Source organism: Daphnia magna, linkage group LG3 (genome assembly GCF_020631705.1).
Source record: "Daphnia magna isolate NIES linkage group LG3, ASM2063170v1.1, whole genome shotgun sequence".
Taxonomy (NCBI): Eukaryota; Metazoa; Arthropoda; class Branchiopoda; order Diplostraca; family Daphniidae; genus Daphnia; species Daphnia magna.
The window spans coordinates 9,143,634-9,171,137 of NC_059184.1; the positions used below are offsets into that span (position 1 = coordinate 9,143,634).

General features: G+C 42.8%; 1 long non-coding RNA gene, 1 other non-coding gene and 1 pseudogene across 2 annotated transcripts; all 3 read left to right on the forward strand.

Annotated features, from left to right (window-relative positions):
• The first annotated feature begins 1,392 nt into the window (after positions 1 to 1,392).
• Positions 1,393 to 9,619, forward strand: LOC116936027 (annotated as a pseudogene).
• A 2,064-nt stretch (positions 9,620 to 11,683) lies between these two features.
• Positions 11,684 to 11,755, forward strand: Trnaa-cgc. The gene has a single exon. It is a non-coding gene; the product is annotated as a tRNA-Ala (tRNA).
• An 8,853-nt stretch (positions 11,756 to 20,608) lies between these two features.
• Positions 20,609 to 21,177, forward strand: LOC123470572. Its single transcript, XR_006644306.1, has 3 exons — positions 20,609 to 20,753; positions 20,837 to 20,995; positions 21,060 to 21,177. It is a non-coding gene; the product is annotated as an uncharacterized LOC123470572 (long non-coding RNA).
• The last annotated feature ends 6,327 nt before the right edge of the window (positions 21,178 to 27,504 follow it).

Sequence of the window (27,504 nt, forward strand, 5' to 3'; positions counted from 1 at the left end):
AGAATTCACACGTTTGAAGGCCAGGTAGAAGGAAGATTGAAGGCCGGAGCCATCGGTAGATGACCTATCGGTGGAAGAGGGGAAAAGGGTTGTAAGCGTGGGAAAGGAGAAAAAGAAGTAAGGAACCCGGCTGACCGTTCCTTACACAATCTACGTAGGGGTTGTAGCTCAGAGGTAGAGTGTTTGCTTGGCATGTGAAAAGCCCGAAATTCAATCCTCCGCAACTCCAATATAATCATAGAAAGTATAAATATACGTTAACACAATGTAATAAACCGGAATTATTATTTACTATTTCGTATGAAAGGTATAAATTAAGACATAAGAACCAGCAATGTAGACAATAGTCTATAAAGTCTTCATTAAATTTGAATTCGGAATCAGGATTATAAGATATTTTTGGTATCTTTTCTGTATCTTCTATCTTCCTTGAAAAATCGATTAAAAAAGTATCGCTATCTTCAGGCTGGGGCAAAAAACCCAAAAGATACCAGATAAGATACAAGATACTTTAAATTTTGACTCTTATCTATTGATGAAAATTTAAAATAGCAAATTGAAACTTCCGTCATGGCTCTTAAGTGAAGACTGAAGAGTAGTCAAAAGTCAACCACAAGCTACTTGTAGTCGTAAGTCTCGTAGCGCTACTTAATTACCCACCTCGCCAAACACACGCCTAAATCGTCTATGATCTATTGAGTATTTGAAATGTTACTTATTTGTTGTGTGCAATCTGCAAACTGCAATGCACTATTTCTCGAGCATTGATTTAACAATAATTGCTATTTTTTTTCAGAATACTTTAGATTGTCAGTACTCAGTACTACTCAGTCAGACAGTCAGTAGCAGTTAGCAATTCTGTTAGTGCTCAGTGTGAAGAACTATGCAGAAATCAGTACTTTGGAGTCTTACGTGCACTTTCCACTTTCAAGGTATAGAAATTTTGTGTGCTATTAGCCTATTACTTGAGTATTGATTTCATAATAACTGACTTGTTGGTTTCTAATATTTTCATACTGCTGTCGATACTCGATACTCAGTTGTCAGTAGTGACCACTCACTTCTCACTACTTCATAGTCTTTTGTAAACTTTCCAGTTTCAACTTCTATGTTCCAAGGTATAGAAATATGGTTTTTTATTACTCGAGTGTTGATTTCATTCTGAATAATATTGTTTTCTTTTTTTCAGATTGTCGAAACTCAGTTGTCAGTACTCACTCTCACTACTTATTAGCCAGTACTTTATAGATAGTATTGCCGTGTAGCGTGTACAGCCTACAGGTGTACTTTCCAATTTAAACTTCCAATGTATTGAAATTTTGTTTGCTATTACCTACTACTCGAGCATTGATTTCACAATAATTGTGTTATTTTGTTTTACATTACAGAGCCATGTCAGAAAAACCGAAAAGAGGTAAAGGGTAACCTAGAGGCAGAGCTAGAAGTTCAAGCCAGTTGAATCGTAGTGAACAAACGTTGGTAGATGCTCGTCTACATGATATTGTCGATGCAATTGATATATCAGAAACCCAACAACACTTGATAGACGAAGAAGATACTGACGTGGCAGAAGAAACCAGCGAAGAAGTTGAAGCAGATATGTTGAGGAAGGATCCTCCTGGTGAGCCTATACCAGCATTTACCATTCAATCCTGGAAGGCAAGTTGGAGGCGAGCTTTTTTTACAGACTGGAGGTGGAGTAAAAGAAAGGAAGGCGAAGCTCAAGTGTGGGCTCGTTGCAAAACTGGACAATGTCAAATGAAAACAAACCCACACTACTACCACGATATAATAGGAAAGGTACACTCTCGACTATCCCCAAGACCGGCGGGTGTTCAGTAAAGGGTCCCAAGATTCCCCGCCAGGTTCGCTAGTATAGGAGGCCCCTCGCCTCTCGGGGGTATAGTCGAAATTGGGGTTTTTCGTTCGTTATCTATAAAATTACCAATCAATGTGTCCAGAAATTGATTTCATTTAAGCTTAATTCACAATTTTTTGAAATTTGCGCCTTTCGCAACATTGCCTACTTCATTATATTAAAGACGTTTGTCTTCTCTCTGGTGCAGAATTCATTAGAAATAGAATTCGTTAATATTCATTAAATATATCAATTTTTAACAAAGGTGTAAAAGTTGCTGCACTAGAGAGAAGACAAACGTGTTTTATATAATGAAATAGGCAATGTTGCGAAAAGCGCAAATTTCAAAAAATTGTGAATTTCAATCACAAATTTAACATATAAATAATTGCCTAATCTAGATGAATTTGGTATTTAAGGATAGGGAATTAAATTAAGCTTAAATGAAATCAATTTCTGGACACATTGATTGGTAATTTTATAGATAACGAACGAAAAACCCCAATTTTGACTATACCCCCGAGAGGCGAGGGGCCTCCTATACTAGCGAACCTGGTGGGGAATCTTGGGACCCTTTACTGAACACCCGCCGTTTCTTCCAAGAGACTGGGATAGCGCGAGAGTGTACCTTTCCTATTATATCGTGCTACTACGCTGGTGGAAAGTCCTCATTCACTAACTTTGAAAAGCATCTAAATTCTTGCCATAAAGAAGAGTACAAACAGTACAATCCTGTCTCGTCGAAGGATTTAAACCAACCTTCTCTACTGTCATTCAACGTTCAGCCCACCGAGACGACGAAGCAACGCCAGATAAAATTGGACACTGAACTTGCCTTAAAATTTGCTGTCGATAATATTCCATTAAACATATTACGGAGACCAAGGTTTCGCCAATGGGTAGAGGTAAGAACCAATAACTTCATTCCGAAATAGCAACTTGACTAAAACTGGTTTATTTACTGTAAAATTTAGTCTGGCATGAACGGTTACCAGCTGGCTGGAATTGATCGGATGAGAAACAAACTAATGCCAAGCGTGATGGACAAGACCAGATTGAAAGTGATGAAGATCCTGCAAGCGTCGACTTCCTTTACAATCATACTGGATATCTGGTCATAAAAAAACATGTTTGCCTTCATTGGATTTACGTGTGTGTGCGTCAACAAGGAATATGAAAGACGGACGGTTTTTTTAGGTGTAAAAAGAATGGTTTTGCGCCATACAGCCGAAAACATTTTGGCCGAATACAACCAGGTCCTTCATGATTGGAACATTTCTCGTTCAAAGGTTATTAACTCTATAATCTTATGGGAGCGTTACATATATTTGTATTGTATCACTGGTTGACTGGTATTTAAACGTTTTATTGCGATTAATTCAAATTTTAGGTGGCCATGGTAAAAACTGATGGAGGCAGTAACATGGTAGCCAATATATTCGTTAACAACATCCCCGGATGGAATGACGAAGAGCAGTTTTCCATTGAGATTCAGTCTTACATCCGCCCATGGCATCAACAAGAACAAGCAGTGTAAATCAACAAGAAGTGGAACCTATGGTCGAAATTTCGAAGTTTCTACAACGGATGATGATAATGAAAATGAAGAGGATCCACTTTTGCAGTTGTCTAAAGAGATGGGTGTTTCAAATGAAATGATGGAGGCTGCTGTGCAAGATGTAGAGAAAAAAGGGGAATTTCAAGACGTAGAAGTTAAAATGGAAGAAATGATGCCCTCTACCGATTCCATACCGTGTGGGATCCTACACTGACGGCAAGTTCATCTGGGCAGGAAACTGACTAGATCCTGTATTCGAAACTCCTATCTGACTGTGTAGCTCATAAACTACAATTAGTAATTAAAGACGGTTTTAAAGCACTCGTGGTAATAAAAAAAGAAATAGTAAATTGTAATTATCAACAATATCGTTCATTATTTTTTCTAGGGCGAAGCGGCGTTAGTGATTTCCCATGTCAGCAAACTCATCAATTACGTCAGAAAGAGTGTCCTCGATACCGAAATGGTCTTCAATGCAGTTGGCTTCCGCCTCACAGCCAAAAATGCAACCCGTTGGAACAGTACCTACTTCATGATGATGAAGTTTCTCCGGGCGATAGATAAAGATCCGACTCTTTGTAGTCGTCTAAACGCTGTCAAAAGCATGGTTCTCTGACAGCCTTCCAACTCGTTGTGTTACGGGAGATAGTGTTTAAATCTGAGGCGACGAATGATTCAACGTTCGGTATTGAGCTTACATTGGGTAATGAGACGAGTACGGTGTAAAGCATTCTCCCTCTCGGGTGAATGGCTTTACGAATTAAGACAATTTGTTGTGTAAATAAACTCAGAGACGTATTTACCCACAATGATGATTATGTATTACTAAGCTGAGGCCAAAGGTTTACAAAACGAGTAGGGATACATGGAAACGAGTCCAATAGGGAAACTGAGCGTGAGATTCGAGACAAAGTAATTCAATTTTACTGTGGTAGCGTGGGCGTACAAGCGTGAGGGGATAATAGGAGAAAATCGGGAAACAATACTACTTGCCGGCACGTATAGCATTTGGAGTACGTGTTGAGAAGATAATTCGAATACACGTGATGTTCGAAGAGGAAAGAAGAACAAAATAAGTTGGGAGGAATAACTAATGGATTAAGATGAATAAGCTAACACATCTAGATAAAAGTCTAATGTTTAAGAGTGACAATTCAAGCTAAAGGCGACTGAACGTCTTGCAAGCTGGTACTTGTCTGACTCTTGTCAGAAAGTGGGTTCGCCATGAAACATCGCATCTTCGCGTGTGGCGTGATGTTCGTGACGCATAGGTGCGTCACACGCGTGAGCCAGAACCCGGAAGTTTCAACTAGGTAACATGGTTGCACATGAAACAGCTAGCAAATACGTTTATAATAGTAAATAAGAATACAATATGAATATAAAATAAGCATAAGAAAATATGTCATATTGTGGGTATCTTGCAAAGGTATATATATTTTGATGGCTTCGTTACAACAGCGACAACGTTACAATGCCGCAACTAGGCCGAGACTGACTTCCCCACCACTTCCGCGTCGTCTGCTTACACAGCGCCGATCCGATGCCTGGTGGCGAGTCATTACATGTCCTTCTTTTCCGACACTTTTCCATACATAGAAGTTATAGACATATCCGGATTCAAGTCCGTTGCAATGAATAACGGCGGCAGCCGGATAAACAAAATGAGGGAAACTGCGTTGAGAACAGATGGGAGGACCAAAATAAGCGAGAGGGGATGTACGCCTACAGGTAACGGCATTGAGTAATAATAACGACAAAATTAGACAAGACACGACTGCCAATTTCGCTGAGCGACTGCGGTATTATTTAGACTTTTCAGTTTCGGGGAAGAGGGAGGAAGGAGTCTTGATTCTAGTTGAACGGCGGGAGTTCAGGTCCGGTTGTGCAACCCTTCGGCGGCGACAGGCAGGCCGGGCCGGGACGGCTGGGATGTCCGGAGGCGGCATTGGAGGAGCCACTGGAGAGACGACCGGGAGCGGGAGCACCATAAGCGTCGGGGGAGCCGGAACTGATGGTCCGGGCATGATGGCGATGCGCTGCCGGAGGAAATGGCGGTTTCGGTGGAATAAGCGCCCGGCTGCAGTCTTTAGTAGATAATCCCGTTGTTTGCCTATTTCGAGAACCACCGCCGGGGTCTCCCAGCGGCCTGATGTAGGATGCTGGATGACGACATGGTCCACGACGGTGAGGCCAGGCAGGGGACGGGCAGTCCTGTTGTAGAGTGTAGCTTGGCAATCGCGTGCCCGTTGGACCGTAGCCTCAAGATCAACTGCCGCTTTCTGCCATTCCGGTGCGAACGAACAGTGGTGGGCCGGGACCCCATCGCGGACACCAGCTGGGCCGGCGAAGGTCCTCCCATGTGCGGCGCGTTGCGGAACAATAGAATCGCCTTAGCCAGCTGGTCCGGATCCGGTGCACCTCCCGTCTTTGAGCCGATAACAAGCTTCTTCATCGATTTGATTGCGGCTTCTGCTCTGCCATTTGATTGATGGTAGTGAGGGGAGGATGATCCCCAAGAAATGTCCCAGTTCCGGAGAAAAAGTTGAAATTCCGCCGCTTGAACGGACTGTTATCCGCCCATAATTTCACTGGTAAGCCTCCAATGTCGACGAAAAACGTGCGGAACGCGTTGATTAGGCAGCGAGCTGTCGTGATCTTATTTGGGAACATTACCATATGGGGCCAACCACTGAAGTGGTCGACTACGACGATGATGAATTCGAAAGGGCGGGTCGCTGGAGTGTAAGATTTTAACGGCTCTGCTGGCAGCGATGGTAGTAAACTTACACAGTCAGGTAGAAGCAGCATTCGAGATGTTGATGTCCATGTGAGGCCAGTAGAGAGACAATCGGGCGCGTTGACGCAGCTTAGTGGCGCCCTGATGCATGCCAACCAATGTGGCCAGAGTGTCTTTGATGAGCGCCAGAGGAAGGACGATACGGGCATCCATGACTATCATGTCATCTACTTCGTCGATAGCCACTCGTTGACGCACGTCCCAATACGGGAGTAGAGAGAGAGGGAGATTGCACTTGTCATTGGGGAGTCCGGCCAGGATGGTCTGTCGGAGTTCCTGCAGTATTGGGTCGGATCCGGCAGGTTGCTTCATCTTTTCCAGAGATGTGTCTATAATCATGTCGGAAGACCCAGAGATGATCCCGATGACAGCAACCCGTGCAGTGAAAGCTTGAGGGCCCTCGCCGAGTTCGTCTTCCGCTGAACCGTGATCCACCGGCGCTCGCGAGAGTGCCTCCGCCTCAATGTTCTGTTTTCCTGGGACCCATCTCGTGGTAAAAATGTAGCGAAACATTTTCAGACGAAGTCGGAGAAGACGCTGATTGTCCAGTTGGTCCAACTAGTAGTCGTTAAGGATCGGTACCAATGGGCGATGGTCCGTGACGAGCTCGAAATGCGGAAGTCCCTCCAAGAACTGGCGGCATTGTTTCATGGCCCAAGAAGCGCCTAAACACTCTAACTCAATCATTTCATAGCATGTTTCCGGAGGGCGGAGAAATCGGGATCCGGCTTGTACCATATGCCATGTCCCGGTGGCGGCGCGTTGCTTCAAAATAAACCCGAGACCGTTGAGGAGGGAGGCGTCCGTGTATAATGCCGTTGATCGGGCAGGGTCGTAAAAAGCCAATTCGGGGACGACCGCGAGTTCAGCGCGAGCAGTGCGGAAAGCGTCGTCGTGGATGGGCATCCAATCCCAAGCGATGTCCTTCTTCAAGAGAGGGCTGAGAGGGGCCAAGGCCGCTGCGATCTTGTCGCTAAAATTTCCCCCTTGCTGACATAGACCGAAGAAAGACCGGAAGTCAGTGATGTTCAACGGGACCGGAAAGTCACGGATGGCGCGTGTGAGGTAAGGGTTGGGATGGAATCCATTTCCTGACACGACGTATCCGGCGAATTTCCCCTCTTTGCAGGCGAACGACGTCTTCTTCCGGTTAAACGAAACGTTGTTGGCGTCTGCAGTTTGAAACAACATGCAAAGCAGCTGAAGATGTTCCTCATATGTCCGTGAGTAGATGATCATGTCTTCCATGCACCGAGCTGTATTAGGGATTTGGGAGAAGATGTCCGAAAAGCGGCGGCCGTAATCGTCGCCGGCTTGGCAGATCCCCATCGGCAATCAGATGTATTGATGGAGGCCCTCTGGTGTCGCAAAAGTCGTCAGCCCCATCGATTCCTCGTCGAGAGCGCATTGGTGGTAGCCCTTAAGGGCGTCGACCACCGTGAAGAACCTCATGCCCTGCGGAATAGAGCGAACTGCCTGGAAAGGCGTCGGGTTGTCGAATTTCGCCCCGATGAGCCATTTGTTGAGTGGGCGATAATCAGGGAAGAACCGGATCCCTCCCTGCTTCTTGGGGACCACCACAACCCCATGGATCCATGGGGTGACTGCGTATGGTGGGACCTTTCGGATGATGCCTTGTTGTATTTGCGACTCCAGTTCTTCGCGAAAGGGGGCCTTCAAGGGTTCGGAAACGGGGCGGGACCCGCGGATTTTGACTATGGACATCCAATTATCGGCAGTCTGGTGAGGGAGTTGAAAGCATAAGGCGAATTGGTGACGCCAAACGTGACGATTGCGGCCCGCGTTGCATCGGGTGCGGAGATGGCCAATTATGGCTACGTGGTCTGCTAGCTGAGCCACTGTGAGACCGGCAGAAAGCACTGCTTGTAGGGTCGAGGTAGATAAACACGATTTGAGCTGGTTTGTCTTGTATGCGGGGCGGGTGGCAGAGTCCAATGCTTCAACGATGGTGGAGAGAGCGAGGAAGATATTCCATCTTTCTTCCCAGACCAGGAAAGAGTCACGTTCCGCTTCGAGTTCGAATGGTGGAGGAGAGCCGTATGGTTTGAACGCTCGAACCGGAAGTGCTGGAGGCTGTGGACCGGGCGCCGGATTACCCGCCGGACTACCCGCCGGCTGGGCTATGGCCGCTGGGTTGGCCGCCTGTTTAATGGCGGGCGCCGCTGCCACCATTGTGTGCGCAACTAGCCACGCGAAGAACTGCGAAGACGACAGCACGCCTAGCGGAGAAAGTCGGAGTGAGTCTCGTGGCAATGGGGGGGGGGGAGAAACACCACTCAGGACTGGAACACAACGAGATCCACAGATAGAGCGAGGCGAAGAAAATGGACCAATTAGATGAAGGACTGAGTAAAGAGACTGCGGTGTTGCGCATCTGGTGGCGAAAGTAGGAGTCACCACGTGGCGGGGCTGAGAGAATCGCGATCGACGCCCAAACCACTGAAAAGGACGAAAACACGAAGTCGTGAGGTGGATAGAGACGTAGGCAAGCTGAAACGGCGCCATGTTTAGATCTGAGGCAACGAATGATTCAACGTTCTGTTTTGAGCTTACATTGGGTGATGAGACGAGTACAGCGACAATGTAACATGCCCGCGACTAGGCCGAGACTGACTCCCCCACCACTTCCGCGTCGTCTGCTTACACAGCACCGATGCGATGCCTGGTGGCGAGTCATTAAAGATAGTGGCCATTTTAAAGCCATTTGTGACCGCTTCAAACCATTTCCAGGCTGACTTTGAAATTATTGGAAATGTGATTCCTGCTTATATCGGACAGAGAAATAACCTCACTCTGACTATCAAGAATCGAAATGCAATAGAAGTGGTGAGTCCGGCAAGTCAACTGGCGCCAATCGTAAAGAAAACCAAGAACTTCGTGCAAGCTCTGCGTGAATCTTTAGAACGTCGCTTTTCCCCTGTGCTATGCGACGTCAATTATGTTCTGGGTAATATTAAATATTTTAAATCCCTAGCTTCAATACAATTTGTTATATATCTCGTTTGCATATCATAGGCACGATCTTCGATCTAAGATTCAAATAGGGATGGATCGAGTTCTCGGGATACTCTGAAGCTTCAGTGACGGAGGCGGTCATAGCGGAATTTCAAATGCGATATTGAGTTCTCCGTACGTTCCCTCAGCAAACGATACAGCTGATGTCGCGAACGAGCGTGCTAGTCAACCATCGATCACCAGGAAAAAAAAACCAAGCCCATCTTTGTATTCATCTGTTATTGAAACTCCTAGACCAGGATCAGTTGGCCCTATAAAAGTTATTGATGAGCTTAAAGCGTATTTGAATGAGCCAGGTGTTCCCATGGAGGTTCCTGTGGATTCTGTTGACCCCGATAGTGAATTGCGTCCCACAAAGCCTCTCTAATTTTGGAAAGTGAATGTTGTCGATTTTATATCCTCAGCGAAATTGCCAGAGACGCTGTGTCCGTGTCCTCATCTGGTTCAATTGAGCGGGCTTTTAGCACCGCATCCGAAATAATGTCGGCAAAGAGAAACGGAATAAAGCCCGATCTGTTTGCTAATTTAATAATTATTAAATGTAATGCTTCACATGCTCCAAATTCGAAAGCAAGATGATGAAGTAGAATTTCAATATTCTGAAACAGTTTTTCAGTTTAACGATATTTCATTTACACTTTTGCTTTACTTTCGTGAAAAAAATGTCCAGACTGCAGAGGTGAAGTGGCGAATAAACAATTAAGAATAATAAAAAAATGAAGTTTCTTGTATCTTGTATTTTATCTTATCTTATCTTCTACTATTTTGGAAAAAATAAATTCTAACTTATCTTATCGGTTTTTTTAGTAGATACTATCTTTAATCTTGTTTTTTTTCTTAAATTCTGGGTTATATTATCTTATCTTATCTTTGAAAAGCTTCAAACAAAGTATCTCTATCTTCAAGCGAAAAAAAGATAGGACGCACTGGTACTATTCCAGTGAATGCATGTATAATGTTAAAGAAAATCGCTATTAAAAAATTTTAAAAATTTAAAAATCTACCAAAAAAAGTCAAGCAATGGATCAATTTAACAACAGGAATAGAAATATTGAAATTTATTTCAACAACAGGAATTGAAACTTTAGATGTATTAAGTTAAGGTCAAACAAAAATCGCTTTATATGCGAAAAGTCCGGAGTTCAATCCTCCGCAACTCCAAGACGGTAATTTATTATTCAAATCAGTTGCACTTTGAATTAGTAAACAGTACAAGTTAGTTATTTTTACAAGCATAGAAAACCCTTTCTTCGCAGATATTAATATTAGAAGACTATATAAACAATTTTAAAAAGGTTTGAAACAGGCTATATCCAAGTTGATTCCTTACAAAACAACATTTAGCACTAGTAGTACATAAGCAATTGGCCCATAAATACAAACCTAATATAAAATTTAAGTGTAGTTTTTTTCTGAAATTGGTATAATGGAAATCAGTAAGAAATATAGCTGAATTTCTGAATTTAAAACTTAGAAAAGAAATGCAGGTTCAAGCAAGATATATCAATTTACATAGGGGTTGTAACTCAGAGGTAGAGTGTTTGCTTCGCATGTGGAAAGCCCGGAGTTTAATCCTCCGCAACTCCAATCTAATCATAGAAAATATAAATATACGTTAACATAATGAAACAATTTGGACTCGTAATTTACTACTTCTTATGAAAGGTAAAAATTAAGACATAAGAACCAGCAATGTCGACAGCAGTGTTAACGATAGAAGTCGTTAGGAATTAATGTTAATTTAATTTTCATTTTGTATGTCTGTGTGTATGTGTGTGTGTGTGTAAGATCGTGTCATTGCCGAGGGGCAGACAAGTCTGAACTTTTCTGACCTTGGCTAAACTAATACCCTTTGGTTTTGCTATACCTTACCCTCTTTTACACTTCTGCCACCCCATTTACACCTAAAGCTAATTGTTCGCGTTAGCGCCCTTTTTTTGTTTTCCCCTTTTTCTACATTTCCGCCGTAGTCGAAGACGGAGAGAGATGCGGCAACGAAGTCACTCTGATTCGTTTTCGTCGTGGCTGCAGTCGCAACCTGTCGCTCCCTTCTTTCTATTTATAACCTCGTTCGTGTTTCATACAATCGCAGCGTGGCCCTTTTGGCCACTGAGTTAACCACATTCCGTTTCGCTTATTTCGGTGGTTAACAGCAGTCTATAAAGTCTTCATTGAATTTGAATTCGGAATCAGGATTCTCGATATTGGTACAGTAGGTACTATTCCAGTGAATGCATGTATAATATTAAACACAATCACTGTTAAAAAATTTCACAAATTTAAAAATCTATCAAAAAAAGTCAAGCTATGGATCAATTTAACAACAGGAATAGAAACATTGGACTTTATTTCAACAAAAGGAATTGAAACTTTAGATTTATTAACTTAAGGTCAAACTAAACATTCAGTAAGTAAATCATTTAATAATGATGGGGTTGTAACTCAGAGGTAGAGTGTTCGCTTCGCATGTGAAAAGCCCGGAGTTCAATCCTCCGCAACTCCAATTTAATTATAGAAAGTATAAATATACGTTAACACAATGTTATAATTCGGATTCAAAATTTACTACTTCGTATGAAAGGTAGAAATTAAGACATAAGAACCAGCAATATCAACGGCGTGCAGCAAAAGATTCTGGACGCAGCCAACCCGTTGTTTTTCCTGTCGAGCGAGAAGCTCCAGGACGATACACATCGGGAGGCGGCGAAGGATGCTTTGCAGTTATTAGGGGCTGCGTTCCATGAGGTTACGCAACAACGTCGGAAGAATGTGCTCCGTCAGACAAGCCCGTCCTACCTCTATCTGCTGGACGACCAAGACAACTTAAATAGTTATGAAGCTAGCACCCTTTTTGGCAAGTCGTTTGTGAAATCAATGGTCAGATCATCTCAAAAACAAGCTGAGTTGAGTAATCTGCAACCAGTCCAACGCCTGTCAGGGCAACCTTTCCGCAATTGCGGGTACCATTATCGCCACCACGAGGGGCATGCAGATAGACCGATGGGTCACTCCAATCGTCAGCGGTACGATCCGAACGACGCCTAGCAGGGTACATCGTTCAACAGCTTCCAGCCAAGGGAAACCAGCGCCTCGACCCTGGCAAGATTCGGCGGGAACACCCCAGGTGAGGCGATCGATACGCATCAAAATGGGGCAGCATCATTAAGACCATTCAATGGCAGAGGAAGGTACGATCAATGTCATACAGTAGACAAGTATAGTCTGGTGGAGGAACGGAGATTGGAGCTGATGATTGGGGGCAGAATTGCAGCTCACGCGGGGGCTTGGAATATTTAGAGATTTGTGGTTTCTAGGGGCGGTTGGGACGTGTTTTCTAAGACGGGTTGAGACTGGATTTTGTCACGAGACCAAAACAGGATTTTGTCCCAAGGAATTTGATTTTGGGAGAAGAACCGGTGGCGGTTTTCAATAGGGAGATAGAGGAGATGGCGAGGAAAAAGGCCGTGAGATGCGCGGAGGAGGAAGGTTTCGTTAGAGGTATGTTTGTTCTACCCAAAAAAGCGGTTGGATTCCGTTGCGTCATTAATTTTAAACAACTCAACGACTTGATTGTGTATAGACACTTTAAGATGGAAGGGGTAGGGTTAATTAAACATTTAGTCTACCTTAATGACTGGATGGTGAAACTAGACCTCAAAGATGCGTACTTCACAGTACCCATTCATGCGGAGGACCAGCGCTACCTCCAGTTCGCCTGGGAGGGCATGGTTTATCAATTCACCTGTTTGCCCTTCGGACTTTTGTCAGCCCCGTGGGCGTTCACTAAACTGATGAAGCCGGTGGTAGCATTGCTGTGGCGGCAGGGGATTAGACTAATAATCTATTTGGACGACATTCTAATTCCTAACCAGTCTAGGGAGACCTTAGAGGAACATCTGGAGAGGACGTCGGAACTGTTGCGCACCTTAATTGGTTTTGTAATCAACGGGGAAAAATAGCTTACAATCCCTACACAGAAGATTGAGTTTTTGGGACTCGTGATAGACATGAACTCGGCGTCGCTTAAACTCCCGAGGACAAAGCAGGAGGACATCGGCCGGAGGCGTAACGGCGCTCTGAAGAAACGTTTTTTAAGTCTAAGGGAGTTAGCTAGTATTTTGGGGAGCCTTAACTGGGCAGTATAGGCAATTCCATTTTCACACGCCTGCTATCGGAGCATGCAAAAGCTCTACATTGATAACTTAAGATCAGAAAGGGGGGAATTGAAGGCGAAGGTAAAATTAGCCCAAGGCGCTAGGGAAGACCTAGGATGGTGGACGCGAGCAGACATTCTGGCAAAGGAAAAGCAGTTAATGGACGCTCCCCTAGCCCTAACCATTTTCGACAATGCGTCCCTCTTGGGGTGGGGGGCAGTGTGCAACGACGTAAAAACAGGGGGCCCGTGGACCCTAGCTGACGCATCAAGACATATTAATAAGTTGGAGCTGTTAGCGGGGTTCCATGCGGTGAGATGGGTTTGCGGGTAAACCCGGGTCGTGCCCGATATCATTCAGGCTGGACTTCACTTCACAGCGGTGGCGTATATAAACAAGATAGGGGGGGAGTGCGAGATCGACTAAACTGATCAGGATAGCGCTGGACATAGCTAGGTGGGGCAAAACACGAAAAATCACCTTACAAGAGTGCTATTTACCCGGAACTCTTAGTGGCATCGCAGATCGGGAGTCGAGAGTGAGGGAGGATTGGAGCGACTGGAGACAGGCGAAGGAAGCGTTTCGAGAAATAAGGAGAAATGGGTGTTGGCAATAGATTTGTTCGCGTCACTATGGAATGCCCAGTGGGAGACATTTTCGAGCTGGTACCCTCAACCGGGAACAGCAGAGACGGACGCCCTATCCTTCAGCTGGACGGGATGGAACGGGTACGCCTTCCCTCCCTTTACCTTATTCAAGGATTGCTTATCCAATGTGATACGCGAGAAGGCGACTCCTATCCTAGTTTGCCCCTTCTGGCCGAGCCAATCCTGGTTCCTAATGCTGTTGGATCTGGCGTGTGACACCCCGATACTCGTCCGCACGCAATCCGACCTGTTAACGTCCAGCCGAGGGGAACCCCACCGCCTGTGCGAGTCCAAAACGTTCCAGCTGATCACATGGAAGTTGTCAGGAGATGTTACAACACCCAGGGCATTCCGGAGAAGGTGGGCCAGCTTCTGCTGGCCAGCGCACGGAGGGCCACCAGAGATGCGTACCAGTCCACCTGGCTGGCTTGGAGTGGTTGGTGCAGTAGACGGGATCACAATCCCCTTCGAAATGACATAGTTAATATTTTACTGTTCCTCTCTGAGAACCATCGGAAAGACAGAGCTTACAGCTCAATAAACATCTACAGGTCAATGCTGTCGTCAACTTTGGACCCAGTCGAGGGACACCCGGTCGGGAAACATCCCTTAGTCGTCAAGCTGATAAAAGGGATTTACAATACAAACCCACCCAAGCCTAGATATGAACGAAAGTGGGATGTGATCGGGATCGTTAGACATCTAGGGCGACTTCAAAACGAGGAGCTGGAAATAGGACCGCTCGCTCGCAAGCTCGCTACACTACTCGCATTAGCAGCGTTCCGGTAGGTATCAGAGCTGTCAGCTATTTTAAGAGAAGACTTAGTGATAGACGGTGTGGGGATGAACTTCTCCCTGTTAAGACCCAGGAAGGCACAAAGAGGAGGAGCGCTTAAGACGTTCTCGATCAAAAAAGAATGTCGGGCCACCAGGTCAATCCCGTAGCCGCAGCGGAACGATATATGCAGCTGACGGAAGATCTACCCAACTCGGCGAACGAGGAGAACCTATTCATCGGCTCCATTAGAATACAGAAACCCGTCGTCGGATCAACCATAGCGGGTTGGATAAAGAGACAATTACAGCAGGGGGGTGTGGAAATGCAGACGTTCTCGGCTCATTCTATAAGAGGTGCGGCCTCCTCGCGAGCAGCAGCCTAGGGGGGGGTACCCCATCCAGGCCATCCTCAAGACGGCCAATTGGTCGTCAGAATCTACGTTCGCTAAATTCTACAGACGGGACTTACACAAGGACCCACACCGGCAAAGATAGTCCTGAATCTGTAATAGGCGACGCGGGGGCTTTAAAGGGCACAGTTCTGGTCGAATCGACCACAATTTGAAATTGATCGAGAGTGCGTAGCACTATCGATGATCAATTGTAATTGTGAAAGAATAAGAAAGAGATACCTGAACTACAGAATCCACTCACCCACCCCATTCAAGGACCTTGTCTTATGCTCGCGACATTCAATTGTTTTAGTCGAACCCAGAGGCGAGGTAGCAGCCAACAGTTCATAGGCGTATCATCTCCCACCTTGACAAAAATTAATCAGCTAAAATATACAAGGTCAGCACACAACACATGTTCCGGCGAAGAATTAGATTTATTAGTTTATTATTTGTAGAAGCGGCCACTAGAGGCCTATTTACGTGTTCGCTTTATTAACCTCTTTTGTTTTTCCTTTACCCCCCCCCCCTTCTGTTCTGTGTCTTTGTTCCCTAACCCACGTAAAAAGATGCTAGAATGTTCAGTAGACCCTAAGTTTAGGACACAGTCGGGTCCTTGCATTTTTGTAGCCTACCCAGACGGACGTGCCGTCAGTATTCTCTAAACACATAAGGTGTGCCCCAACTCTATTCCGCAGTACGTACAACACTACCGTATTCATTCCACACATAAGGTGTGACGCTATAGTCCTTACAACACTGTAGCCAACTGTATCCTTAGCATCAATACACGTATAAGGATATCCTATCTCGAATCCGCTAAACCTTTTACTGCTAAACTGAAGAGCTACCGAACAACACAGTTCAGGTCTCTCTCTATTATTCTTTCACAATTACAATTGATTGTCGATAGTGCTACGCACTCACGATCAATTTTGAATTCAAACTATAGATTTCTTAACTTAAGGTAAAAAAAACCAATTAGTAAGTAAGTTTAAAAATAATAAAGGGGTTGTAACTCAGTGGTAGAGTGTTTGCTTGGCATGTGAAAAGCCTGGAGTTTAATCCTCCACATCTCTAAGAATGTAATTTATTGTTCTAATCAGTAGCACTTGGAATTAGGAAACAGTACAAGTTAGTTATTTTTACAAGCATAAAAACCCTTTCTTCGCAGATATTAATGCTAGAAGACTATACAAACAATTTAAAAAAGGTTTGAAACAGGCTACATCCAAGTTGATTCCTTGCAAAACAACATTTAGCCCTAGTAGTACAAAAGAAATTGGCCCATAAATACAGACCTAATAAAAAATTTAAGTGTAGTTTATTTCTGAAATTGGTATAATGGATCAATGCGAAGACAGTAAGAAATATAGCTGAATATCTGAATTTAAAACTTACAAAAGAAATGCAGGTTCATGCAAGATATATAAATTTATATATGGGTTGTAACTCAGAGGTAGAGTGTTCTCTTCGCATGTGAAAAGCCGAATTCAATCCTCCGTAACTCCAATTTAATCGTAGGAAATATAAATAGACGTAAACGCTATGTTATAATATTGGATATAAACTATGCTTGGCAAACCTAAACCCTCCGGGCAAAGTGTACGGGACGGTGTTTAGGGCCAAGCACCTCGATACCTTCAGCGTTTTTGAGGGACAAGTAGTAAGATCCTGGATTCTTGTCTGTACTGTTCGACTGTAATAAGGTATTATCTAGGGCTTAACAATTAGCATATCTATGTGAACTTCTAGTCTAAGATAGTTGTTAATAATGTGTTGTACCTAATGATATATTATTCAATACAGTTAGTTATGTTATACATTCAATATTGAAACTTAACAGGTTATGGGCCCAGATCACGCTCAAGTGAATCAAGATGACGGACAGCCCAGACAGAAAACGTGACTACGTCAAATTCAATGGAATTAATTTTCCACAGTGGAGGTATGCCGTCATGCTCAGAATAAGGAAGAAGAAACTCGAAGATGTTGTACATACCGCATAGACTGTGCATTTGAGAACCAATTGAGGTAACACGACATTTCACTGATGTACTGAAACAAACCAAAAGTCTAGCATGTGATATTAAGAACTAGGCTGACTAGATATATTGTGTAATCAGTGACGTCGAGAGGTATCATTGTATCAAAAACTAACTCGTATCATGCTTAAAATTCCTGAGATCCATTCACTGTGTACCCTAGAAACGTAGGTAACTTAAAATGAGATAAATGTAACTATATGCGATGAGTACATACCGCAGAGACTGTGCATTTGAGAAGCACAAATAACTTTATACAACAAAATTTCACACACAAATGACAAGATTATCAACAACTTATAGTGCGTAAGAAGAGTAATGGTAAATTCAACAGCACTTCTGAGATTGATTGTGTGGCTAAATCCAAAGCAAAACCGAAGATAGTGAAATATGTTAAAACTATCGTGTATATTTAACTCATGAAATTGCAAGTAATATGATCTCTAAATCATCTTTTATTCTCTAGATGATCGAAGTTGCAGATGGAATAGTAGTTGACGGTGTAAAGCTGTCAATCATCACGAACCAAGATGCAATTGACCGATGGAAAGAGAAAGACGTAGATGCCTGCTCCATCATATTCTACAACATAGAACCAGCCTACCAAACGGCGATCGAAAGTTCCAACACTGCACACGAAATGAGGAACAGGCTGATCCTCCAATATGCCGAAACATCTGCTGCTAACGCCTCACTACTGTTAGGAAAATTCCACCAATGCAAAATGGACCCCGATTACTCAATTTTGGCCCACATGAACAGACTGAGAATGATGGCGGACGAACTCAAAAGTGTTGGGACCGCAATAGACGACCTTACAATAATGGTGAGAATTATACAAACACTACCACCAAGCTAACGATATTTCATTTTAGCCTGGGAAAGTGTTCCACGGTCCGAACAAACACTTGCCAGCCTCACTGCCAAACTGATTACGGAAGAACTCAGAGGTAAAACCTATGGAGTCGATCCTGCATACACTGCTTTCTTCGCATCACATCCTTCAAGGGTTCAACATTAATCAGAAGCCAATGCAGCCCAGTCCAAGGAAGTTGACAACAACCACCCTGGTAGCACACTCCCATCCATCGGTCATCCTATGGACGTCGAGATATCCTATTTAGTTCCGTCCCGTCTATGACGTAGAAAAGACTTCCTTTGGATGACCCTTTTACGATGGCTTTAGGCTATCTTCTTTTGGATGTCCTCTGGATGTACGGATTCGATCCGCTGCTACATACATTTTGAGATCCCAAATCTGACCTTTATCGTCCATCCTATGGATAGACAAAATTTACGTCTGTTAGACGTCCCTATAAATGTATCCATTGGATGAACAATGACGACGAGAACTTATGAAATTTAACCTCTGCTTTTGGCTTTAAATAATCACGCAGTACATAATAATTGACGTCTTCAACAGACGACGTTGCAAAGTCATGTATTATTTTCGAGTAGGCTATATGATTTAATGATTATGTAATTTAAATTTTGGAATCAAAGCTGTAATATAAAAAATATTTGATTAATTTCATTGTTTAATTATCGTATTTCTCGTATAATATTTGAGATAATTACATAAATTGGGGATATGTTTGAATTTTAAAATTAATCTGGCAACATGAAAATGACAATCGATCTTTGGGGCAGATTCAACGTCAACGCCATTTTACAGTCGTCATTGACCACGTCGTTGGATTTTAGTTTTATTGGTCTCCGATTCTTTATTTGATTTCCTTATTTATTAGGCAAAATGGCTTCTAATACTATTGTAAGTAATTATAATAATGTTTATCTTAATTTTTGTGTACTATTCATATTCTTCTCCCTTTATCAGAATAATGGGAAATTTACATTGTCAATTTAATTACCCAAGAGGGTCAATATGTTGCCATCATACCAGACTTTTGGTTCTTCGATGACTCTTGCTACTACCCTAATACGGGTGGAGATATTGCTGCGTCCAAACGTAAGCAACCAGAACGTTCTTGGACTCATTACAAGTCTAGTTACAGAGGAGAATTTGGTAAAGTAATGTTTATTTTCATGTGAAGTCAGATTTGTTAACAAATCTTTTTTCAGAATCCTTCAAAGAAGCTAGGAGACGTTTACCAAGAGCAATAGAGTTTTTTTACCTGAATACTGCCTCTGAGGCTGATGACAATATGAATGGAAGGGGTAAAAGGAACTCACACGTCAAGTCTACTCACAGCTGAAGATTCAGCGAGTGAAGAAGATAACATCAGTGACACCGAGAACAACACTGTAACTCTTCCACCTGTCCCTAGAAATTTTGCTGCGAGCTTCACTAAGTCATGTAAGAAACTTTTTCTCTATTGAGCTACAACATTGTTACATTATTTTTTCTTATTTCTAGTGTTACAGTCTAACATCAACTTGCAAGATTCACAAAGCCAATTTGCTACCAGTGGCTTTCTCACATCTACACAATATCCAGACGAGCAAGAAAGTCAAGTTATTAATTCATTGAATGGATCTCCAACCCAAGGCCAAATGGAAGCTGATGACAGCAATACCTTAAATCTGTCAAGCTACAATAACACTGCCGCTGCTCCTCCCTCTGTACCTGATAGATCAATCATACCATTGCTTCCGGTAAACAGTAATGTTGCTGATGCTGCCCGTGTACTCGCTACGTCATATACGCAATTGCTTCCGGATAACCGAAATGCCTTACCAACGGGCGTGTTGTCTCATTCACCATCATTGTCACCTGCTCATCGTACATCTCCACTAGCACATGTTAACCGGCGATTACCTACAAATATGGAGCATCTATCACTTCCATTGAGACAATCTCAGCAGATTCAATTGCCATCTCAGCCACAGTCTAATGATTCAAACGACAAGGAGGCAACGTTCAAACATAGAGTATTGCGTTTCCTGTGTCAAAACTTGGAAAAAACGGCTCAGTTGGAAGCAAAAATGGATATGCTGATTGCCAAATCCAATAATAATTTATCGCAATCAGTTATGGAAAATGATCAGTCTACTTTAGTGGATATGTCTGAATTGCCATTAAAGACCCGCGATGACCTTGTTGCCTATAAAAAACTTTCGGAGACAAATGCTGATCAATATTTTAAATTGGTAAAAAAACTTCTACATATTTATTTACTTTTCTTTAGTTATCTTAAGATTTTTAGATTGGTCTATGCAATTTTATTCTTATTTCAAAATTAATTCAACATTACTTAATAGTGTTTACCTATACGACTTGCGTTGTATATTTGTATTTAAATTTTTTTGTGGTAAATATGACACAAATTTATGTTTTTGTTTAAACTTAAGGTAAGGATGGTTAAACAAATTGGTGGCGAAACCCTTGCTGATGCTGTAAAACGTGCCTGGGAGAGGTTCCTTTCACTTGAAGTTCGAGCCGTCGTAAACTGGAGTGGAAAAAAAGAAAGGACAAACCCCAAAAGCATAAGTTACAGGGAATGAAAGTTACTGAAGCAATTTTTAGTATGTATTTAAACAAGTTATGTTTGCTTTTAGAACTCGTTATTAACTTATTGATTTTACAAGGAATTGGAAATTTTACCCAGGAATTCGCCATGCGAAAGAGTTTGCTCAAGTTACAGACAATGCACTTATGAAGGAGACCCGTAATGCTGTGAAGCATGCTGCAGAAACTGTACGGAATAAGACGGGAATTGTCCCACAGGAGCCTGGTTCTGACAGCAATGATGAGTAACGCGACCCAAGTAAGTTTTTGTTCACTTCTATTTATGGTTAATTAATAATTATTTAAATTTTTTCTTTTCAAAGGGTCATTGGTGTATAAGAGAATCAGCTTGTACACCTTTCCAAATTAACTGTCCATCAAAACAATCAACCAAGAAAAGTTCAAGTACCTGGCCTTGCTCAAGTTGCATTTAATGCCTCCTTCCGGGTGTCTTTTTTGTTCTCGAGTAATTATCTTAAATAATTTGTATCTAAAATTTTACTGTTTATTTAATTTACTTTTATTTTACTTTGATTTATTCAGTCTCGGATTCCATATCCAAGAGGAATATGATGTTCAACGTCTATGTCGTATTGAATTGCGCAACAACGTTGATACCGAAGAAACTGAAGGATTAGAAGAGGTAGTCGAGTTTTTCATCAAAGAGGAGGCGACATTCATCGAGAAGTAGTTGCCAATACTATCAACGATCAACACAAAATCTTCTTACGTCATACATCTGCAATTTAAGGAAACGCTTCTTGAGTTTAAGTCCATGCGCGTATTCTACCGATTTATTGTGGATTTGTTGCGTATAATTGAAATACAAACATTTAATCGAGGGTATATGGTTTCGTGAATTTTATTTGAAGGGCTACGCAAGTACAAATTATGTCCAATTGCGACGGGATAGGGATCAAAACAAGAAGTCCAGACGACGTCTATTTGGTGATGGCTATTGGTTGTCGATGTTTGGATGTCCTATGGACAATTTTTCATGACGTCCAAAGGATGTCCCAATTCCGACGTCGTACGGCGCGACATTAGGATGTCCAGCGCCCATCCTATAGCAGTCGGCTCGGACGTCCGAGTCGGACGAGTCGGATGGGTGACGGACATCCTATGGATATCAGTGTGCTACCAGGGCACCTTTTCAATCATTCTGATGGCCAACAACACAATCGCCGTGGTCAACCAAGTCACAGAAGAGAACGAGCAAATCATCACCATGGCAACTTCAATTTCAACCCCAGTGACAACGGGCAAAGATGGTAACAGAGGCTGCTGAATCTGTGGTAGAACAAACCATAAGTCCTACAACTGCTACTACAGGAAAGACAGCGATAGAAAAGAAGCCAGAAGCAACCAATATGACAAACGTCGAGAACATGATGAGACAAACGACAACAATTCTTTTGTGGCTTTGTCTTCACTATGCTTCATACCACGAAAATCCTCCGACTGGTATGCAGACTCCGGGGCGACACACCACATGTCCGACCAACGATCCAACTTCAGTTCATTCAAAGAAATCAACTCTCGTACCTGGAAGGTTAATGGCATCGGCGGCACAGAACTATTTGTCTTAGGAATTGTTACTGTTTCTATAGTCTCTCATCTACATGGCAAGACAAAACTTGGAGAATTTAAAGACGTGCTCTATGTTCCGAAACTCGGGATAAACCTCATCTCAATTAGAGCCACGACAGATTCCGGAATTGATGCCAACTTTAGCAAAGATACGTCTTTTTGAAAAACAATCAGGAAATCATGCATGGCCAAGGGATCGGAAAGTCACTCTACCATCTAAAAGGGATTGTCAAAAACTCAAACCCTGAATCAACTTCAACCTGTATTGCCACATCCGTGAAGTCGCCATTTCAAACCTGACACCAATGACTTGCCCATGTCAACAGGAAAGCCTTTTTAAAGATTATAAAACTCAATGCCGTAACTGGTCTTGACCTGGACTTCAACAATGCAGTGCACTCCATCTGTGAAGGATGCATATTTGGTAAGATGACTAGATCTCCATTTTACTCTAGCTCAACCAAATCCGATAGTGTCGGCTACATAATTCACTCGGACATTGGAACTGTGCCCATCCCATCTCCCTCGGGTGAACACTACTACTCAATCTCCAAAGACAACTATAGTAACTAGACATAACTTACACTCATGAAAAAGAAATCTGTTGCAGCAAAACACCTCATCAATCAATTTCCTTCGAACTACTTCCGGTAACACGGTGAGAATTGTCAGACCTGATGGAAATAAAGAGTACGATACCATCTTCAATAATGATTTCTTTGCCGCAAACGGAATCACTCATAAGATCTCTAAATCTCACACCCCTCAGCAAAATGGTGTCGCTGAAAGAATGAATAGAACGGCCATGGAATCCGCTCGCAGCAGTCTACACATGAGAAGCAGCAAACTCGCCAACCTCTTCAAGAAAGGCGACCGCTCAATCCTTGAACTCTGGGGTGAATTAAAAAAACGCCACCTACGTACTGAACTGCACTCTGTCGTGCATCCCATCATATAATTCAGCCACAAAAACACCTCACGAGCTACTATTGAATGAAAAACCTAATATCAGCCATCTACGAATAATTGGGTGCAGAGCCTATGTACACGTCCCAGATGCCAATCATAGAAAATGGAGGAATTGGAGGAATTCATGGAGCCCAAAGGAATTCCCTGCTGGCTTGTGGACTGTGGCGACTACACCAAAGGATGGAAAATGTAAGACCCAGCAACGCGTAAATTCATTGTCAGCCGTCACGTGACGTTCGACGAGAACCTACTGATCAGCGACTTTAATATGATTCTCTGATTGAAAATCAGACTTGGCAACTGTTTCTCCCTCCTCCAGGCTGCTCTTTAATCAACTGCAAATGGATAGGTAAAGTGAAACCTGCCTACGACACTGTTCCTGAACGCTACAAAGGACGTCTAGTAGCTATCGGCACAAAACAAAGATTCGGTATAGACTACGATGGAGTTTTCTCCCCAGTGCCACATCAAGAAGCTGTGAATGCCGCATTCTGTGAGATAGCATCCCGGGATCTAGAAGTAATTCAGTTTGACATCAAGACTGCGTTCCTTTACGCCACTCTAGACAAACTCATCTTCATGAGACAGACCGAAGGTTTCGTCATCGATGGCAAATAAAATCATGTCTGTACTCGTTAAATCACTTTACGGGCTCAAACAAGCACCCAGACTGTGGTACAACAAATTCGACAGTGTTCTCTGCAAATTTGGCCAGGAAAACTGCGCAGCTGACAGATGCATATACATCCGCCATACCCATGAGAAATTCACCATAGTCATCGCTTATGTCGATGACAGCTTCGCAGCAAACAACAACAAGACCGTACTACAAGAAATTGGAACCCATCTAGGAAAAAACTTCAAGATTAACTCAGTTCCCCTGACTCGCTACATTGGTCTAAACATCCTTCAAGATCACACTACCAACAAAAATTTCTTGTCTTAATCTCATAGAGAAAATATCCCAACGGTTCGGGATGTCTAACCTTTTTTTCAAAAACTGTTCCAGCAGATCCAACAATCCATCGCACTGCAAATTCACAAGCAAAGAGCGAGGGAGAGAAGACTGCTTCCCCCTACCTTTTTAAAGAAGCTGTCGGTGCTCTTTTGTATCTCGCACTGATGACCCGCCAAGATATTTCGTACGCTGTTGGGCAAGTGTAAAGATACTGTCAAAAACCCGAACCAACACCACTGGAACGCAGTAACACAGATCTTCGCCTACCTCAAGGGGACTATTGACTACGGCAGTTGGCTATGCGGCAACTGGAATAGACTAACTGGTTACACGGATACTGACTTCGCAAGTGACAGAAACGACTACCGTTCCACCTCCGGCGGGATTTTCTTCTTCAATGGAGGACCTGTATCCTGGTTCAGCAAAAAACAGCCCAGCACCGCACTATCAACAACGGAATCAAAATAAATTGCCGTGTGTGAAGCAACCAACATGATTGTGTGGCTCAGCTGCCTCCTAGAGATTTTTTAAAATTTAACAACAAAAGATACCTCTATACTGTGATAACCAAGGCGTAGTGCGACTAGCCTACAATGCTGAATTCCATCAACGAACCGAGCACGTCCTGGTGAAATACCATTACATCAGACAAAAAATCTCTGAAAGGAAAACCAATCCAATGTACAGTACCCACCAAACGATTAGGTACACACCCGTTTTTTAGTGCATTCTTATGGCGCTATGGGTCTCAGGAAAACTTAAATAACTTTTTACTGGGAAGGACTCATTTTTTCAGAAGAGAAAGTGCTCTAAAAGTTATCTTAACATGAAAAAATTGTAGGAGTTACACTCAGGGTGCTAAAGTATCGTTCACATGATTAGGTACACTACTTTTCTCCCACAAACGCCATGTTAATACTGGCGTTTCCAAAAATATTTATAAAATACTTCAAAACATCCTTAAATTAATTTTTTTATGCCGAACGACGTGTTTCCCTTTACTCTATTAGAATATAGTGCATGTTTTTGAATTATTTTAACTAAAAAAATTCTTCCTATACCCCAAAGTTGTTACACTCAAATGTTTTACAGAGAAAATTAAGATTTGTACTCGCGCCACCAGGGGCACTGGGATCAATTTCTAGTGCTCAGATTTTTTTCTTTAAACACAGCTAGATTTTTCGTGTAAAAAAGCATATACTATCCAGGGAAGGTTGATAACCGTGATTGATCACGCGGGAGTAGAAAATCCCGAAGAGGGATTTTTGCGTACTTTCAAGCCAGAAGATCTTTGAACCCAATAATGATGTCCCACAACGCATTCACGCTAAGTCACGCAGACTCCCGCCCACTCCCGAAGACCCAAAACTGTGAGAAAAGACCGTCTTACCCATTTCGCTTCGTTGCCGCGTGCATAACATCCGTGTAAAACAGTAATGGTTAAGGATGAGAGCAGCGCGGGAAAGAAGATTCCGCTTCTTAAGCGTTGGGGAAGGTCCTTCCGTCAATCATTTTCATCATTCAAGACGGGCCAAGGACCAAACCAAACAGCAGCAAACCAAAAATACATCGACGAACAATTAGAGAAGTTTGTAGACAGCTGTAAGGATAGCCAAGGGTCAGGAGAAGGATATTTCACGCCACAGGAAGTACGAGAACACGCAAACGAAGACGAGTGGGCACACCTGGGGACCCGACCAAAAAAACACATACCCCCAACCAACAGCCCCCCTAGTAAATTTCGATATTTTTAAAAACACAGACCAAAGAGAAGCACAATTCGCCCAGTAAAACAAAGTACTGCGGAACCACGCACAGTCCTTATTTAAAGAATACAGTGACACAGAGGAGGAGAGAAGAGAGCTGTTACGCCAAGCAAGAACTCTCCTACACGAAGCAGACCCCTCCCTCACGCCTAGTAACCAGAAAAACACCTCCTCCTACAGCCAAAATTGGCACTCCCACATCCACGATATTCTGGAAGACGAGCTTATCTTCGAGCTCCAGTATCATCTGGAAGCTAACGGCAGAACCCGCCTAAGTGACGAGCACACCAGGGTCTCGTTGCTATCCCTTCTAGCACTATACCCCTCCCTCGATACTCCAGCCAGTAGTGATGTGACGTTATTCGTTTTTTTAACGTTTACGTTATCCGTTAAATTAACGTAGCTGTGAATTTTTTACGTTAAATTAATACGTTAATAAACGCGTTGTTTGAAAAGCAAGTTAACGTAAATTCTACGCTATTTTTTCGTTACGTTATAAACAAAAAGTTCTTGATTAGTACATTTATTGTTTTTTTTAACAATAAAGCACCATTTTGAAACAATGGCAAACATAAATATAATAATACCGTCTTGATTTTGACTATACATAGTATAGTATACGTTTTCACGACTTATATGAAAAAAGAAACAACAGTGGAACACTCGTGACTGCCTTACTTCTTGGTAAATGATATTAAAGGAGAAGTAGGTGTAGGTAAATAAAAATGAAAAGAGAGAAAGCTAAAAAACCCTTGGTCTCAAGATATCTTTGTTACATGTGAAAAATAATTTTGAAACCAAAGCATCTTGAGTGGTTCTGTTCTTGCGCCCTAGAGAATGACATCCGGCAGCTGAAAATTCGCGTTCTGCTGACGCAAAAGAAGCTGGAATAGCGAAAAGATTGAATGCCAGCTTTGACAAATTTGGAAAACGAGCAACATTATCTTTCCAATAAAGGATCGCATCTTTCATGGGGGTACCTAAATCACTTGACTGCTGATCCTTGTCCAACTCATTGGTAGCGCGTTTTAAATAATCCAGTAGTTCAGATTCAATAATCGCAAGTAGATGATGTGTATAAGTTTCATCGACGTCAGACGTTCTTGAGAGTGAAGATGAATAACGGCTCAACGAACGGGGAGTTTTAGTGGATAGTCTTTGTGCCAAATTCTTAGATAGATAACGAAAAGAAGACATATTTACATTTTTCCGGGTATCATCTTCTGGTGGTGATTCCGCTTCAATCCGAGCGTCACGATCTAGAATTCAGTCGTCTGGAATTGAATTATACTCTAGCCCCATTTGTTGTGCAACTTTAACGGCATTCCTCATAAGTAAATCATGCACAGATGGATCGCGAAGAAGAAAAATTCTGTAGTTGATGTCGAAAGAAGTCGCCAACAAATAGATGCTGTCAAAGTCGGGGTGATTCTTGTCAGTGATGAAATCAAGTCTTTTTCTTTAAATCATCAAGCATCGCCATTG